At 36.9% G+C, this 16,402-nt stretch overlaps 1 non-coding gene across 1 annotated transcript; it reads left to right on the forward strand.

The window, feature by feature from the left end:
• Nucleotides 1-15,918: 15,918 nt before the first annotated feature.
• On the forward strand, nucleotides 15,919-16,026 carry LOC141603094 (small nucleolar RNA R71). The gene has a single exon (XR_012524989.1). It is a non-coding gene; the product is annotated as a small nucleolar RNA R71 (small nucleolar RNA).
• The last annotated feature ends 376 nt before the right edge of the window (nucleotides 16,027-16,402 follow it).

Raw genomic sequence — 16,402 nt, forward strand, 5'->3', positions numbered from 1 at the left:
AATTTAATAATATGATCAACTACTCTCCATTAATATTTGTACGTTGTTTTTCTTCAAAAAAAAATTTAACATAATTGAGTTACGGAAATTTCCCGTGGTACCCCTTAATTTTGTTAGATTTTCCATGTTACCCCTACTTTTAAAAATCTGCCTATGGTACCCTTGAGGTTCCATTTTTTTTCCCATGGTACCTGCTAATGTAAAGGCTGTTAAATGGACGTTAAGTTTGATGGTGTGGCAATAAAATAACAATTAAAAAATAATACCCCCTTTATTGTTTTATTGTTACGTGATGGGGCATATTCTGCACCCGCTGACCACGTCAACATATTGAGCAAGGTCAAAGATATCCACAAGCAAGTCAACGACTTAGACAGCCCAACCGACGCAGCCTGTCGGCCTGTCTCTTGGGTCCCGGCTGGGACAACTAGCCAGCCGGGGCACACATCCGCGAACTCATATCCAAGACCCCTCGGCGGCGAGTCAACAGGGCCCGCCGGCCTGCCATGGGTCCCTCGGCCGAGGGTAGATCAGTCTTTCCACCTGCTAGCCACTTGGCCACTACGTGACAAAAGGTGAAAGTCTATAAATACTCCTCAACTCTCATTGAGGAAAGGATCCACAATTTAACCTAAGAATCACTATTCATCTGGTAATATCTTCCTTATCACTCTACAATATATACTTCGCCAAGTAACAACAACTTATCCCTTTAAGTTTACTGACTTGAGCGTCGGAGTGAGTTCGCTCGGTCCAAAGCCGAGCCCTCAGTTTGTTCATTGTTTCAGGAGACCGAGAGGAGGATCCAACCAAAGACGTCATTCTACAAGTACGGGTGGTAACAAATAACTGCTCTGGAATTACACCCGGAACAGTACGGATATCTTTCTTTTAAATACAAATTTAATTAACTATATCATAATAATATTGGAAATTTCTCATGGTAACCTTGAACTTTGATAGATTACACATGCTACCATAGACTTTTGTTTTCTTTTTTTTTATCATAATTAAAATATGTGCAAATGATAAGAATCTATACTCTAATGATAGAATATTTTTTAACATAATTCTAATTATATTATTTAAACATAGTATATTTACCACACCTACATTATTTTTCAATATGGGACATATAAAATCTATAGGCAGAAAATATAATGATATAAACTTTTAAGAGCTCTCCAAGACAATACTTAAGCGACTCAAAAGATTTTGGGTTGATGCCTAAGTTCCAAGGATGCTCATAGAATCACCCACCTTATGCTATATTTCGATGTGGGAAATTCTATTTTTTATATGTAGTATATTTATCACACCTATATTATTTTTCAATGTGGGAGATATAACATACTATGAAATACACTATCTTTAATATGTGCAAATTATATGAAATCTATATATACTCTAATGATAGCATTTCTTACTATGAATCTAATAACATTATTTTCATAATTTTTTTATCGACATTATTTTGTCAAATGAAATTTAAAAGTTTTATATAAAAATTAGAAACATCACTTGAATATAAAATAAGAAATACATAGTATATATTATAATAACTAAAAGATTTTCCAAACATTAACTTAGGTTAGAAATCATTATTGTAGAGACGGTAATACAAACTCTTTTAAGAGTTATCTCTGACAATACGTAAGGGAATCAAAAGCTTTTGGGTTATGACTTCTATTTATAATCATAAGATCACCATGTCTTATGGTAATCTTCCGATGTGGGACAATTCTAATATTTATACATAGTATATTCACCACACTTACGTTACTTTTCAATGTAGGACAAATAACATACTAAGTACACCATTTTTTTTTGCACCTACTTTGACATCAACCCGATTTAATAATGAGAAAATACAATACAATACAATATACGCTCTAATGATAACATTTTTTTTTTGTCACAATCTAATTATATAATTTTCATACGATACTTTTTTTTCAAATGAAATATAAGTTTTTTATATCAAAATTATAAACATCACTTTAATATAATATAGAAAATGTATATATATGGGACATTTCTATTATTTATACATAATATATTCACAACACCTACATTATTTTTCAATGTGGGACATATAACATACTAAAAAGTCTATATCTTTTATATCAAAAAATTTTGGATTAATACCTATGTTTCAAGGATGCCTCCTATTTATATTTATAGAATCACCCTACCGTATACTATTATTTCAATGTGAGATACATAATTTAATTATTTAGACGTAGTATGTTCATAATGCCTACATTATTTTTCAATGTGATACCAAGAAATACATGTCTCTTCTTAAAAAACCACTATTGTATACATATTATTTTTCTTTGAAGGTAAAACCACTTAGTCTCGATCATTAGATATGGATCTCTACATTGTACATATAACGACTCATTAACGCTCTATTACTGCATTCAGAAGACAACCATTAGTAAAATCTGTAGTTTTGTATTGTGTCAGGAGACTACCATTAGTAAAACCTTTAGTTATTTTTTGATTTTCTTGTTAATGTTCTTATCTCTTTCCCGGGTAGTTCCAACGATTTCTACTTTATTTTTTATATCATATCGTAGATAATGATAGAAAATCTTAAGAGCTCTTTAAAACAATATTTATGAGACTCAAAAAATTTTTGGTTGATACATAAGTTTCAAATATGCATCCTATTTATAATCATAGGATCACATCACCTTACCAATCTTTCGATGTGGGACAATTCTACTATTTATATGTAATATATTCACCACACCTACTTATTTTCTAATGTGGGACAAAACATACTAAAAAAGTACACAATTTTACGTATTAAGAAGTACATCATCTTTAATATGTGCAAATAATATGAAATTTATACTCTAATGATAGCATTTTTTAACACAAAGCTAATTATATTATTTTCATAATTTTTTTAACGATATTTTTTTGCCAAATGAAATGTAAAAGTTTGATATAAAAAATTGGAAATATCACTTGAATATAATTTAGGAAATGTAAATATTATAATAATTAAAAGATTTTCCACTTTATTTTTTACATCAAAAATTATACTTTCCTAAATTGATTTTTGATGATGTGGACGCTCTCAGATCGCTCGAAAAAACTCTCTTTTATATATATACTAGATGTGGTAACTAAAACAATAATGTAAATTGTAAACTTGGAATTAGAAATACCTTATAAAAGAGAACTTATATGAAAGAACAAATAACAAATAACCAAAAGTTTGAATATCAAATGCTTGAGAATATTTTGAAGTACAAAATGTTGAAAGATTAACTAAGGAATGCTTAACAACTTGTAAATTAAAATGAAAACTAATGAGAGAAAACTGATAATGCTTGAGGCTTATTGTAGTAAACTTGGACGTAAAATGAGATATCCAAAACCTAGGAATACCTCTCCTATTTATAGGAGAGGAGAAGGAAACGTAAGAAACCAAAGGGCATGCAACCCCGATCGGGGTCGTGTGTTACTCGGTTATTTGCCTTAATTCCTCTCTTAATTCCTTGGAGAATCCTATGTGGGTGATTAAATGTGCGATTAATCACCCGGTTAATGCTTGCATTTGGCATCTTAAGATCTTTTGGAATCCCATGCTTTCCCCTTGACTTTTGACTTGCATTGGTGATCTTATGCATGCAAACTATAAACAATAAAAATAAAGAAATCTTTATCTTACATTGGTATTTCGGTTTATATGGGCACAAAAGAGATCTCCTTCTCTTTTGTTCTTGTGCTTTCCTCAATGGATGAACAAGGACTCAAATGTAGAATCCCTCCCAAGGAATGATACCCAAGATATACCCTTAATAAAATTAATATTATTAATACTAGAATAACATTAATCTTTTAAATAAAATTGACCCAAATGATTTTGGTCCTCTCTATATTTCGGTTAAGAGGAGGAAGAAGGAGGAAGAGAATATTTTTATCTCTCTAAAAATATTATTGTTATGTTAGAATGAATTAATTTGCACTAGATATCATGTAGTGTATATTGGAGAAAATAAGAGAAAACCCTTGGCTCCTCTTTTGTCCAAAACCGGGTAGGGTGGGGAAGAGTGGCCAATGCATGCACAATGTGGTCTTTACAAGATTGTGTAGGTATGCATGGCTAGTATTAGGCTAACATCATTATGCTTTCCATTAACTTAATCAACATAATATATATGTTAATTCCTCCCAATATTTCGGTCCAAATTGAGATAAAATGGATTCCATTTTATCTTTGTCAATTTGTCACATGTTACATGTCATGTAAAAATGTTATGTATTTTTAACATATTAAAAATCAACGTATTAATAAAAATACGTCATATACAAAATTGACTTAGTAATTCACAATTACTTGTACCAAAATAATTTACCAATTTATAAATCACAACATCTTGTATTTATAATAATTCATTCAATTTCAATTGTTTCCTTAAACAATAATTTCATCTGAGTAATGAAACAATTCGATTACTTAGACCGTATCTTATTTAATCAGATTATAATGAGATACGTAAATTTTACTTCCAAAACCGTCCGTCAATTTTCAAGTAATTTAATTAACTCGTAACGTTATACGATCAATTAAATGATCAATTAAGAGTAATATCCTTTAGGTATGACCTAGGGGATCAACTGATCACCACCGTCGCACGACAGTAATGTCAAACTCTAGTCAGCCAATCATTACCGATATGTGTGGACCAGTTGACAGTAAAAATACTTCTCAATTGTATTCTTTAAAATGAGACTTAAACATGTGATCATCATGATCAACAGTTGTGATCGCATTAATGTCGGAGGACACATATTCCAACACACTTATCAAACTCCCCCAAGCTAAATCCTTGCTTGTCCTCAAGCAAGAGACTAAATCCCATCTATTGCATTATCTAAACAAGCTAAGCATAATGATTTTAAAAACCCGAAACAACATGGGCAAGGAATAAAGCAAGACATGGATGAGATTTACACGACGGCGTAGCATAGAAAACTTTGGATGAACTTTTAAGCTCTTGCATGATCTTTCGACTTATGGACTCTTACGGTGCACTCAAACTCTTTTTTTTTTATGTGGAAGGACAATTTTTGTGAATGATCACTCAACTATCCTCAACTTATAACAATGTGCCCGCAATCTAATATGGTAAACATGTCAAAACTGGCAAGCAAAGACAATCAAGTGTAAGCATGATGAAGCCGCCAAATGGGTAGGAAGAAGGCAAATAAACATGGGTGAAAAAGGGGAACAAAAGAGTTATGGTAATGTGGAGCTAAGTCAAGCTAGCAACTACCAAAATGCAAGGATGCTCAATCCCAATTCTAATCCAATTTTGCAATTCAAACCGTAAGAAAATTCTCCAAAATAATATAAATAACTAGTTTTGATGCCCGTGAAATTCACGGGATTCATTAAAATTCTGGTGCTTTTGTCTTATTTATTGGATTTATCGCTTGAAGTTATGGTACTTTTGTCGTATTGGATTTAACCATTACAATGAAGTTTTTGCTTAAATGGGGTTGAAAACCAAACTATTTAACAAAATGGTGCCGATTTCAAACTATTTATCAAAAATGGGTCCATGACATCATTTTCAAATTATTCTTTTTTTTTTTTTTTTGAAAAATTGGACAAGTCGATGTCCTGCTTGCCATATTGAGGTGTTTGACAAGCTACTTTCGTCCTCGCCGTCCTCCTTGTTCCGACCACCAAATTACGAAATACCACCACTATTCTCTTCTTTTCACTTCCCTTATTGTATACACATCTTTATTTGAGTTATTTGCCCAATGGTTTCCGCTAAAAATGACCCATAATATCACCGTCCGCTAACGATTTTGGTTCCGCAACAATTCATTGATATTGTCTTAATGATTATACCGTATTATACCGTATGAACTCCTTTTTTATGTAATTGAGGCCATTGGTAATGATGATCCTAATGCTTTAAACAAACTCTCTTGATATAACTTGATAATACCAGTATATAAGATGTAACATCATAAAAATAGATGTTTAAATTAGTGAGAATGTATGCAAATCCGATTTTTGTTAAATAGTTTGGGTTTCAACCCCATTTAAGCAAAAACTTCCATTATAATATTAGTCCGTGGCCCTGGCTAGTGTCAATAATTAAGAGGTTATGAATTAAAGGTGATATATACACATCTTTTTGTAGATTGTCATCACTATAGTGAGAAAATATAATAGGGGACACAATTACATAATTATTTATACTATCTAAATGTTCTTAAAAAAACTATTCTTATAAATAAAAGCTTATTTACGCTAATTGTTGCTCTCGAACTGGAAATCCTACTTCGAAGTTGGAGGTGTTTCCCTTTTTTGCTTACCGTCTTTTGTATTTGCTTTATCCACTTTCTATCCATGCCCATTTTCGTTGTGTCGGCGGCGCGGGTGTATGCTGTGATTTTGGAGTTAGATGTTTGTCTCTTTAATTCGACTTGCGGTTCGAATGTTTTTAGTCTCTTGTTGTCCATTTCCACATTTCTTGTTCTCACTTTAACTTTGAATGTGTCTTCATTGCCTATGCATCCGTGTCATGTGTTGCGGGATAACCTTGGTTGACAATGATAAATCAAAACTCAGAAAGCCATCAACAAAACAAAAAATTGTATATTCAGTAACACGATCAACATGAAAAAAGCGTCAACTAATTAGCTAATAAGATTCACTAAATTACATCCCACAACTTTATAGTGCTTAGGTGAAAAACAATGTATTCAATAAACATATTCACTTAATGTGCTTTCTACTGTGTTCTAAGAGGGGAAACAGTACCATTAAGGACAATAACAAAAACAGAGATACAAGAAATAATGAAAACAATAGAAGGAAAAAGCTATGGAAAACTGAAGTATCCCTATTACACAACTTGGCTATGAGACATGTGTTCGACAACACGAACAACGATTTGGTAATCTACGAACTAAAACCGCAAAAATGGACAACTTACCAAAATATCTTACATACTGAGAATTAATTTGTGATCTTTATCTCCTGAAATAGAAGCCGAATGTCATTCGTAAATAGAAACTATAGGACCAAATCAAAAAGCATCAAATCGAGTAAAAAATTAGCTAAAAATGGAAAGAAAATGGGGTTGATTCGTTGATTAGAACTAACATAGTGACCATGAATTAAATAGGCAAGTCAAGTACGTAATATCCATTTGGTTGAAAGAGGAAAATGAAAATAAAAAAGAATGATTTACCTCAATTTAGCGAGACCGAACACATATTTAGGTATCGAAAATGGGTGTTTGTTTTGGTAATATTTATAGGTGAGCTTTTATTTGAGCAAGAATCTGGATAGTCGACTAACAATCGTTGCTTTTACTATGGGGGGTAAGGATTGAAGATGAAGTTGAAAGAGGTTGGTGTAATGAAAAGATAGGAGCTGTAATTATTAGTCTTTGTTATGATGGTAATAAATAAAGGAAAAAGGGTGAGGCTGCTCAGTGACCCCAGTCTATTATTTAGGCAGAGAAGAAATCGGCGGGAAAGCTCGTAGTTAGACTCATGACATGGCAGATACTTTAATATTTATAGATAGATGTGGCATTAGTTCTGTCTACGTGGCTTTTACATGGTCTACGTGGCTTTGTCTAGTTGGCTTTTTTTAGGATGCCTTTTAATAGTGTTTTATAGATGCTTGAGAAATTCTCATATCTTTTCCTCTTCTTCTTTTTCTTTTCTTTGCATACTTCTTTTTTTTCATGCTCTTTCTCATTCATTCATTTTTTTTCTTTCTTCATTTTTTCATTTTCTTTCATTTTCCAATTTTTCCAATTTTTTCATTTCTCTTTTTTTTTCTCTTTTTTTTTTTGAGCATTAAGACCAAGCTCACATGATTTCAAACAACAAAACATATCCCAATGAGCACCCAAACACTATCCAATTAAGCTACTAGCTCAACAAGGGTAGGCAATTTCAATGATGTAGCTAAGGATAAATTTTTTGAAGGGGTCAAAAAGGCTAAAATATCATGTGAATGGCTCCAAAATGCTACAACAAATGAATGTGTGCTTACCAAGAAATGACATGAGAACCATACTTGTGCGTTTTGATGAAACACACATTATAAGGAGACACCTACACTCACCTAAGAGAGACCGGATATGGATGCATCGGTCAAAAGAGGCTCTACCTTACCATTTTGTAGCTTGCCACAAGTCAAGATCAAGCCTATTCGGTTCATTCTCCATCTTCCACCTACTATGTCAAGACATCCCCATGTAGCTAATATCCCATCATTAAAGAATAAATCATTAGCAACAAGCTATTATTAGGATAAGCAAAGAGGAAAGTAGGCAACAAGCAAGCACAAAGCAAAAATTTCTCTCAAAAATTTTCAAATTTTCTACACTGCATGCAAACTACACTATATGCAAATGCAATCCCCCCCCCCCCCCCAAGCTAAACATCACATTGTCCTCAATGTGCCAACTATTCAAATCACTCAATCAAACCATAAGAATGGCTCAAAGCACAAAACAAGAAGGACTAGAGGTTATGTTTAATGGGTTGCAAGATCTAAACTAATATGCAAAGCAATTAAAAACTTACTCAACTTGCTAACCCCCCCCCCTCTCCAAGCTAGCATGAATTCGGGGGATTTCTTCATCAATCAACTAAGAAAAGGGCCAAAAATTGAACCCCTTCCTCCCTTTCTTCTTCTTCTTACCACTACCACTTGATTCTCCTTGTTGGCCACTTCCACTTGAGTCATCCCCTTGAAGAGGAGTGACATACTCACCAATATCTTGGCCACTACCAAGACCATCACCATAACTACTAATCCCACCATATCCACCATAGCCTCCTTGCAATGCCTCAACCCCATAATCCGAACCACAAAAATCCGGGCCGGGTTCATATTGAGCAAATGTACCTGCATCATTGTTAGGAGGGGAAGGGGGAATAGGAGGAGGAGGAAATCCACCCGGAGGATAAGTATAGAATGAAGGGTGTGGCCCCTCGGGTTGGATAACTCCTTGCCTAGCAAAATGATCATAAATAGGATGTAATGCAAGTCGTTGGTCATCACGAATTTGATTAACACCTAAGTTCATTTCCCGCATCATATTCATCATTTCTATGCTAGATGGTGACTCAATGCTAGAGGTGGAGTGACGTACTTGGGAGGATTGACCTCCCACACGCCTCTCAATGGTGGTAGTTGACTCTCCTCTAAGAGCCAAATGGTAGGTCGGTCTAACAAAGGGGTCACTTCCACGATGAGGCTTAGTGTGAATTAAAGCCTTTATTTCTTTCTTTTCCTCGGGTAGACGGATGGACTCTTGCCTACCTATCTTCCAAATCATGTTGGGATGAGCATCTTTAAACCAATTACAATAAAGAAAATATTCATAATCAAGACCAACTCCCTTAGACCTAGACTCAAACAATGGTGTCAAATCGGTATTCTCTTGGTTAAACCGACACAAATGGTGAGCAATTTTAGTGACCAAACCTCCTAAGACAATGCAACTATTCTTGACATTACATTGTTTGGTCAAGTGGACCGCAAAGTGGTAGGGGATATTGATTCCCCACTTCTCATCACCATTAACATTTAAGAAAGCACCCAAGATTTTTAACTCAATCTTCCTCACCGAGTGAGGTTCATTTCTCCCAAAAAAGGTACATCCCATAAACCTTTGCCAAATCCTTATGTCGGGGTAATGAATAAATTGATGTGGGGTATGATCCCAACCCAGAAAAGGCAAGTGAGAAATGGAATTCCAAGTCAAAACGGGGTTATAATCATCGGGTGATTCGATGGGTAAGTCTTTGTGAGGCAAATCAAAGATAGCGGCAAAATCCGCCAAATCCAACCTATGATCTTCATTAAACAAGCGAAAGGTAACAAAGACAATAAAACCGGGTCTCCTAGACCTATGAAACTCGAAAGAGCTCAAGAACTCAAGGGTGAGTTTGGGGAAGGTCTTATAATTCATGGTATAACAAGTTTTCATGCCAAGATTTTTAAACAAAGCTTTAACATTTTTCTCTATTCCAATATTGTTTAAAGATGCTTGGTTAATGAATTTTGTTGGTTCCATACCTTTGCTTTTCAACATAACCCAATTGTTGTATTGAGCTAGTGAATTGAAGATCACATTTGGATATTCCGGGTCATGCCATTGTGGGACTTCCTCCATTTGGACATCCGCCGCTGCATTTGAAGGCTCCGCCTCACCTCTCCTTCTCTTAGAAACACCTTGTGAAGGAGCTTTTCTTGGTGCCATTTTTCTGAAATTTGAAGACAAAATTCATCTTAAGGCAAACCAAAATTCATCCTAATAGGCATAATAGTATGAATTAGTAAACTAATTCACACTATAAACATTCTACAACCAATTTCTAGTACCAAAAAGCACAGAATCGAATTCCCCCAAATTGATTAAGGGTTTGCATAATCCAATTAATTGATTGCAATAGATGAATTTAAAGAGAAAAGAGAAGAGATCTTACCAATTTGATGTTAATGGATGAATAAAGCTTGCAAATCAATGAAGAACTTGAAGTTTCCTTGTGATTTTAGGTAGAAAAATGAAGAAAATGATGGAGAAAAGGAAGAGGGAGTACCGTCGGGTATGAATGAGAATGATAGAAAAGCTTTTTTTTTTACATACCCGTCTAATAACGCCAAGCAGCTATAGAACCACGACCCCGATCGGGGCCACCAACCCCGATTGGGGTTGACTGCATTTTCCCGTTTTGACTTCCTCGTTTATGAACTTGAATTGTTTTCTCGTTTTTCGAAAACCACGTCCCCGAATGGCGTTTTTGCATGGGGTTGCGTGTCAAATGCACTCCAATTTCTCCTTTCTTCATTTCCACCTAGAAATCACAAAAGAAACATCGTCAAGTTGAGTATTTTATTACTAATCTACGAAAAACAATTAAATTGCAGAAAATCAAAAACAAAAATAAATAAAAGCAATAAAAAGCTTGGGTTGCCTCCCAAGAAGCGCTGGTTTAACGTCCCGCACGATGAAAAAGCTTGAGTCGGTTTAAGCTTTCTTTGGTAGAGGTTGAACGGTCATTTCCTCTATCACACCAACGATCACATTCTCATGGTAGAGCTTCAAACGATGACTGTTTGCTTTGAATTTTTCGCCCTTGGTGGTCATCACTTCAACGGAACCGAACTTGTTGACATTTGTGACGGTATATGGACCGGTCCACCGTGATCGTAACTTTCCCGGAAATAGCTTGTATCGGGAATTGAAAAGCAAGACCTTATCACCAATTTGAAATTCCTTGTTCAAGATCTTCTTATCATGCCATCTTTTTGTTCTCTCCGTGTAGAGACGGGAGCTCTCATAAGCTTGCAAGCGGAATTCATCGATTTCATTGAGTTGCAACAACCGCTTCTCTCCACTCAACTTTGGATCCATGTTAAGCTCCTTAATTGCCCAAAAAGCCTTTTGTTCCATCTCAACGGGAATATGGCACGCCTTTCCATAGACCAACCTATATGGTGAGGTACCAATAGGTGTCTTAAACGCTGTACGGTAGGCCCATAAGGTATCATCGAGCTTCATACTCCAATCCTTGCGTGATTTGGCAACAACTTTTTCAAGTATGGACTTGATCTCATGGTTGGAAACCTCCACTTGGCCACTAGTTTGTGGATGATAAGCCAAGCCTCTTCTATGATAGACTCCATATTTTTCCAACAAAGCATCAAGTTGTTTCTCACCGAAATGAGTACCACGATCACTAATGATCGCTCGTGGAACACCGAACCTTGGGAATATGATCTTCTTGAACAAGTTAAGCACGTTGCGAGCATCATTGGTATGAGTAGCAATTGCCTCTACCCATTTAGAGACATAATCAACGGCAACCAAAATATACTGATTCCCTTTTGAGGAAGGAAATGGTCCTTGATAATCTATGCCCCAAACATCGAATACCTCTACTTCCAAGATACCATTTAGAGGCATCTCATGTCTTCTTGATATGGAGCCCGTCCTTTGGCAAGCATCACAAGCCATCACGAAATTTTTGGCATCTTGGAACATAGTTGGCCAATAGAAGCCGGATTGCAACACCTTTGCAACGGTCTTGGATGGTCCATGATGACCACCATAAGGAGAAGAATGGCATCCTTCTAGCACCCCTTTCACATCCCAATGTGGGATACATCTCCGGAATAGCCCATCGGAGCAATGTTTGAACAAATGTGGATCATCCCATAGGAAGAATTTGGCATCGTGTAAGAACTTCTTCTTTTGTTGATATGAAAGGTTGGGTGGCAATTCTCTTCCGACTAGGTAGTTGGCTATGTCGGCATACCAAGGAGTATTGGCTTCCGACATCATTAGAACATCGTCGGTGAAGGAATCATCAATAGGTAACTCAATACCTCCATCATTGAACCTCAAACGGGATAAGTGATCGGCAACAACATTTTCGCCCCCCTTCTTGTCTTTAATCTCGAGATCAAATTCTTGCAAGAGCAAGATCCATGTTATCAACCTTGGATTAGCTTCTTTTTTGGCTAGGAGATGCTTCAATGCGGCATGATCGGTATGAACAATGACTTTGGAACCGATCAAGTAAGAGCGGAATTTGTCTAAGGCATAGACAATGGCAAGTAGCTCTTTCTCCGTGGTGGCATAATTGATTTGAGCCGCATCCAAGATTTTGCTAGCGTAGTAGATAGCATGGAGAACCTTGTCCTTTCTTTGTCCTAGCACGGCACCTACCGCATAGTCACTTGCATCACACATGAGCTCGAATGGCAAGTTCCAATCCGGTGATTGGATGATAGGTGCGGAAATCAAAGCCTTCTTGATCTTATTAAAAGACTCAAGACAATCATTAGTAAACACAAAGGGTGCATCTTTTAAAAGAAGCTCTGTAAGGGGTTTGGCAATCTTAGAAAAATCTTTAATAAAACGGTGGTAGAAACCCGCATGGCCTAAGAAACTCCTTACACTCTTCACATTTACCGGTGGGGGTAGTTGCTCAATAACTTGGACCTTAGCATGGTCCACTTCAATTCCTCTTTCCGAAACAATATGACCAAGCACCACTCCTTCATTTACCATGAAGTGGCACTTTTCCCAATTCAACACCAAATCAACTTCTTCACAACGCTTCAACACTTTGGACAAGTTAGTCAAACAAGCATCAAAAGAAGAACCATATACACTAAAATCATCCATAAACACCTCCATGATAGACTCAATGTAGTCGGAAAAGATGCTTATCATGCAACGTTGGAAAGTGGCGAGGGCATTACAAAGACCAAAAGGCATTCTACGGTAGGCAAATGTACCATAGGGACATGTAAACGTGGTCTTCTCTTGGTCATCCGGGTGAATGGGTATTTGAAAGAACCCGGAATAACCATCTAGGTAGCAAAAGTATTTGTGACATGCCAACCTTTCCAACATTTGGTCAATAATGGGTAATGGGTAGTGGTCTTTCTTGGTGGCTAGATTTAGCCTCCTATAGTCAATGCACATTCTCCAACCCGTCACAATTCTAGTTGGAATTAACTCATTTTTATCATTTTTGACTACGGTGGTTCCTCCTTTCTTAGGAACCACTTGGACCGGACTCACCCATTTAGAATCGGAAATCGCATAGATAATTCCCGCGTCTAACAATTTAAGCACTTCCTTTTTGACCACTTCTTGCATGTTAGGATTTAGTCGTCTTTGACCTTTGACACATGGTTTATGATCTTCCTCTAGATTAATTCGGTGCATGCAAAATTCGGGACTTATACCTTTTAAATCGTCAAGTTTATAACCAATGGCTTTCTTGTGAGACCTTAAGACATGAAGCAATTTAGTCAATTGACTCTCATCTAATTTAGCACTAACGATTACCGGACACATCTCCTTATCATCTAGAAAAGCATACCTCAAATTGGTAGGAAGAGGCTTAAGCTCGGGTTTTTGTACCTCAACATCTTGAGGTGTAGCAACCAAGCTTATAAAGTGTGAGCTCTCCTCCAATGATAACTCCTCTCCATCCAATTCTTGCTCCAAAGCATCAATCTCCTCATTTCCAATCTCATCATCATCTGCAAATGATTCTAAAAGCAAGAGTGCCTCCAAGGGATCTTTAGATAAAGATCGAGGTGTAGAGTCTTCTATAACAATGTCAACAACATCCAAAATGTCAATAGAATAACAAGACTCTTCTATCATGGGACTCTTCATGGCACTATTCAAATTATATGTGACCTTATCGTCACCCACTTCCAATGTACTTTTACCGTTCTTGACATCAATTAACGCACCCGCGGTGTGTAAAAATGGTCTTCCCAAAATGATCGGGATTTGGGCATCTTCGGCCATGTCAAGAACAATAAAATCAACCGGAATGAAAAACTTACCAACCTTAACGGGAACATCCTCCAAAACTTCCAAAGGGCGTTTTATAGAACGGTCCGCCATTTGCAATGTGACACTAGTGCATTTTAAGACTCCCATATTAAGCTTAGCACAAATAGAGTAAGGTATTACACTCACACTAGCACCTAAATCGCATAAAGCTTTATCAATTTGGTAGGTGCCAATTGTGCATAGAATAGAAAAGCTACCGGGATCTTTTAACTTAGGAGGGGACTTGTTTTGCAAAAGAGCACTCACCTCGGCGGTGAGAGCTATTGTTTCAACCTCGTCAAAAGTCCTCTTCTTAGTTAAAATATCTTTCATGAACTTAGTGTAAGATGGAATTTGAGTGATTAATTCGGTAAAAGGAACGGTTACCTGTAGATTCTTCACAACTTCCATGAATTTACCGAATTGAGAATTCTTTTGATGCTTTGCCAATCTATGAGGAAATGGCACTTTGACCTTTTCCGGAATCTTTGCTTCAACATCTTTCTTTGGAGGAGCATCCTCCACTTCCTTGACTTTCTCAACAACAACAAGTGGGTCATCCACTTTCTTGGGAATTTCTTCATTTGCCTTATCATTTGGAGAAATCTCCAACTCAACAAGTACCTTCTCATCTTCTTTGGGCATGGATGGCCCATCATATTTTGTACCACTTCTTAAGGAAATAGCATTAAGGGTAGCATGTGGTTGCTCACCTTGACGGGGTAGTTGACCCGATTTCCTTGAAGAGCTAGATGAGGTCAATTGAGCCATTTGTTGTTCCAACATTTTGATTGCGGCATTTTGAGCTTGCTCATTCTTCTGGATTTGAGCCAACAATTCCTTTTGCATACGGACTATCAAGCCCTCAAGCTTACCTCCCTCTTGGTTATTTTGTTGGGCATTTTGTGGTGGAGGTTGATTTTGTTGGAAATTGTTTTGTGGGGGCCTTTGTTGATTTTGATAACCCGGTGGAGGGATATCAAAATGTTGTTGGGGGACATAGGCATTTTGTTGTGGTGGGGGTTGTGGTTGAGGATTTAGCACATTGTTGCTTCTATAAGACATATTCGGGTGAAATCTTGAATTTGGATTATATGTGTTTGAGAATGTACCCGGTGGATAAACATTTTGTCTTAAAGCTAGAAAGGCATTTACCTCTTCAATAGGAGCTTGGCAATGAGCGGCATAATGACCCGCACCTCCGCAACCTTCACACACAACGATTTGGCTTGTTGAGGACATATCATTGACTTGTTGAACGGAATCTCTAGCATCCCTTTCCGCCAATTGTTGTTGGAGCAAGGCAATTTGAGCTAGCAAAACAGAGTTGTTAGAGGATTCTTCTTTACCTTTGGATGGCACAACTCGGGAATTGACATATTGTGCATCATGGATCGCCATAGATTCGATCGTGGAATGAGCAAGGTCGGTGTCTATTTGATCAAACCGCCCATTGTTGGCGGAATCAAGAATCCTCCGGGACTCGGCACAACATCCATTGTAGAATGTTATTGCTAGAAACCATTCATCTAGCCCATGATGTGGGCATTGTCTTTGAAGCTCCTTGTACCTCTCCCAAGCTTCATATAAGCTCTCAAGAGCTTGTTGACGGAATCCGGTGATTTGGCTCCTTAAAGTTTGAGTTTTCTCCGGTGGAAAAAACTTTTGATAGAAAGCAAGAGCCAACGTCTCCCAATTGGTGATTCCCAAGGTTGTGCGGTCAAGGCTATTGATCCATAGTTTGGCCTTGTCTTTCAAAGAGAAAGGGAAAAGTATCTCCCTTATTTGGGCTTGAATGACGCCCGTTTGACGGATCATGGAGCAATAGTCACAAAAGTTTTGCACATGCAAATTGGGATCCTCCAAAGGACTTCCCCCAAATTGCTTCCTCTCCACAAGGCTAATGAAAGCCGGTTTGATATCGAAGTCCGGCGCGGTGATTTGAGTGGTTGTGATTCCGGCCGGAAGCATGGCCGCGGTGGGCTTTGAATGATCGGAAAGTTTCACCATCTTTT

Source organism: Silene latifolia, chromosome 9, assembly GCF_048544455.1.
Source record: "Silene latifolia isolate original U9 population chromosome 9, ASM4854445v1, whole genome shotgun sequence".
In the NCBI taxonomy this organism is placed as follows: Eukaryota; Viridiplantae; Streptophyta; class Magnoliopsida; order Caryophyllales; family Caryophyllaceae; genus Silene; species Silene latifolia.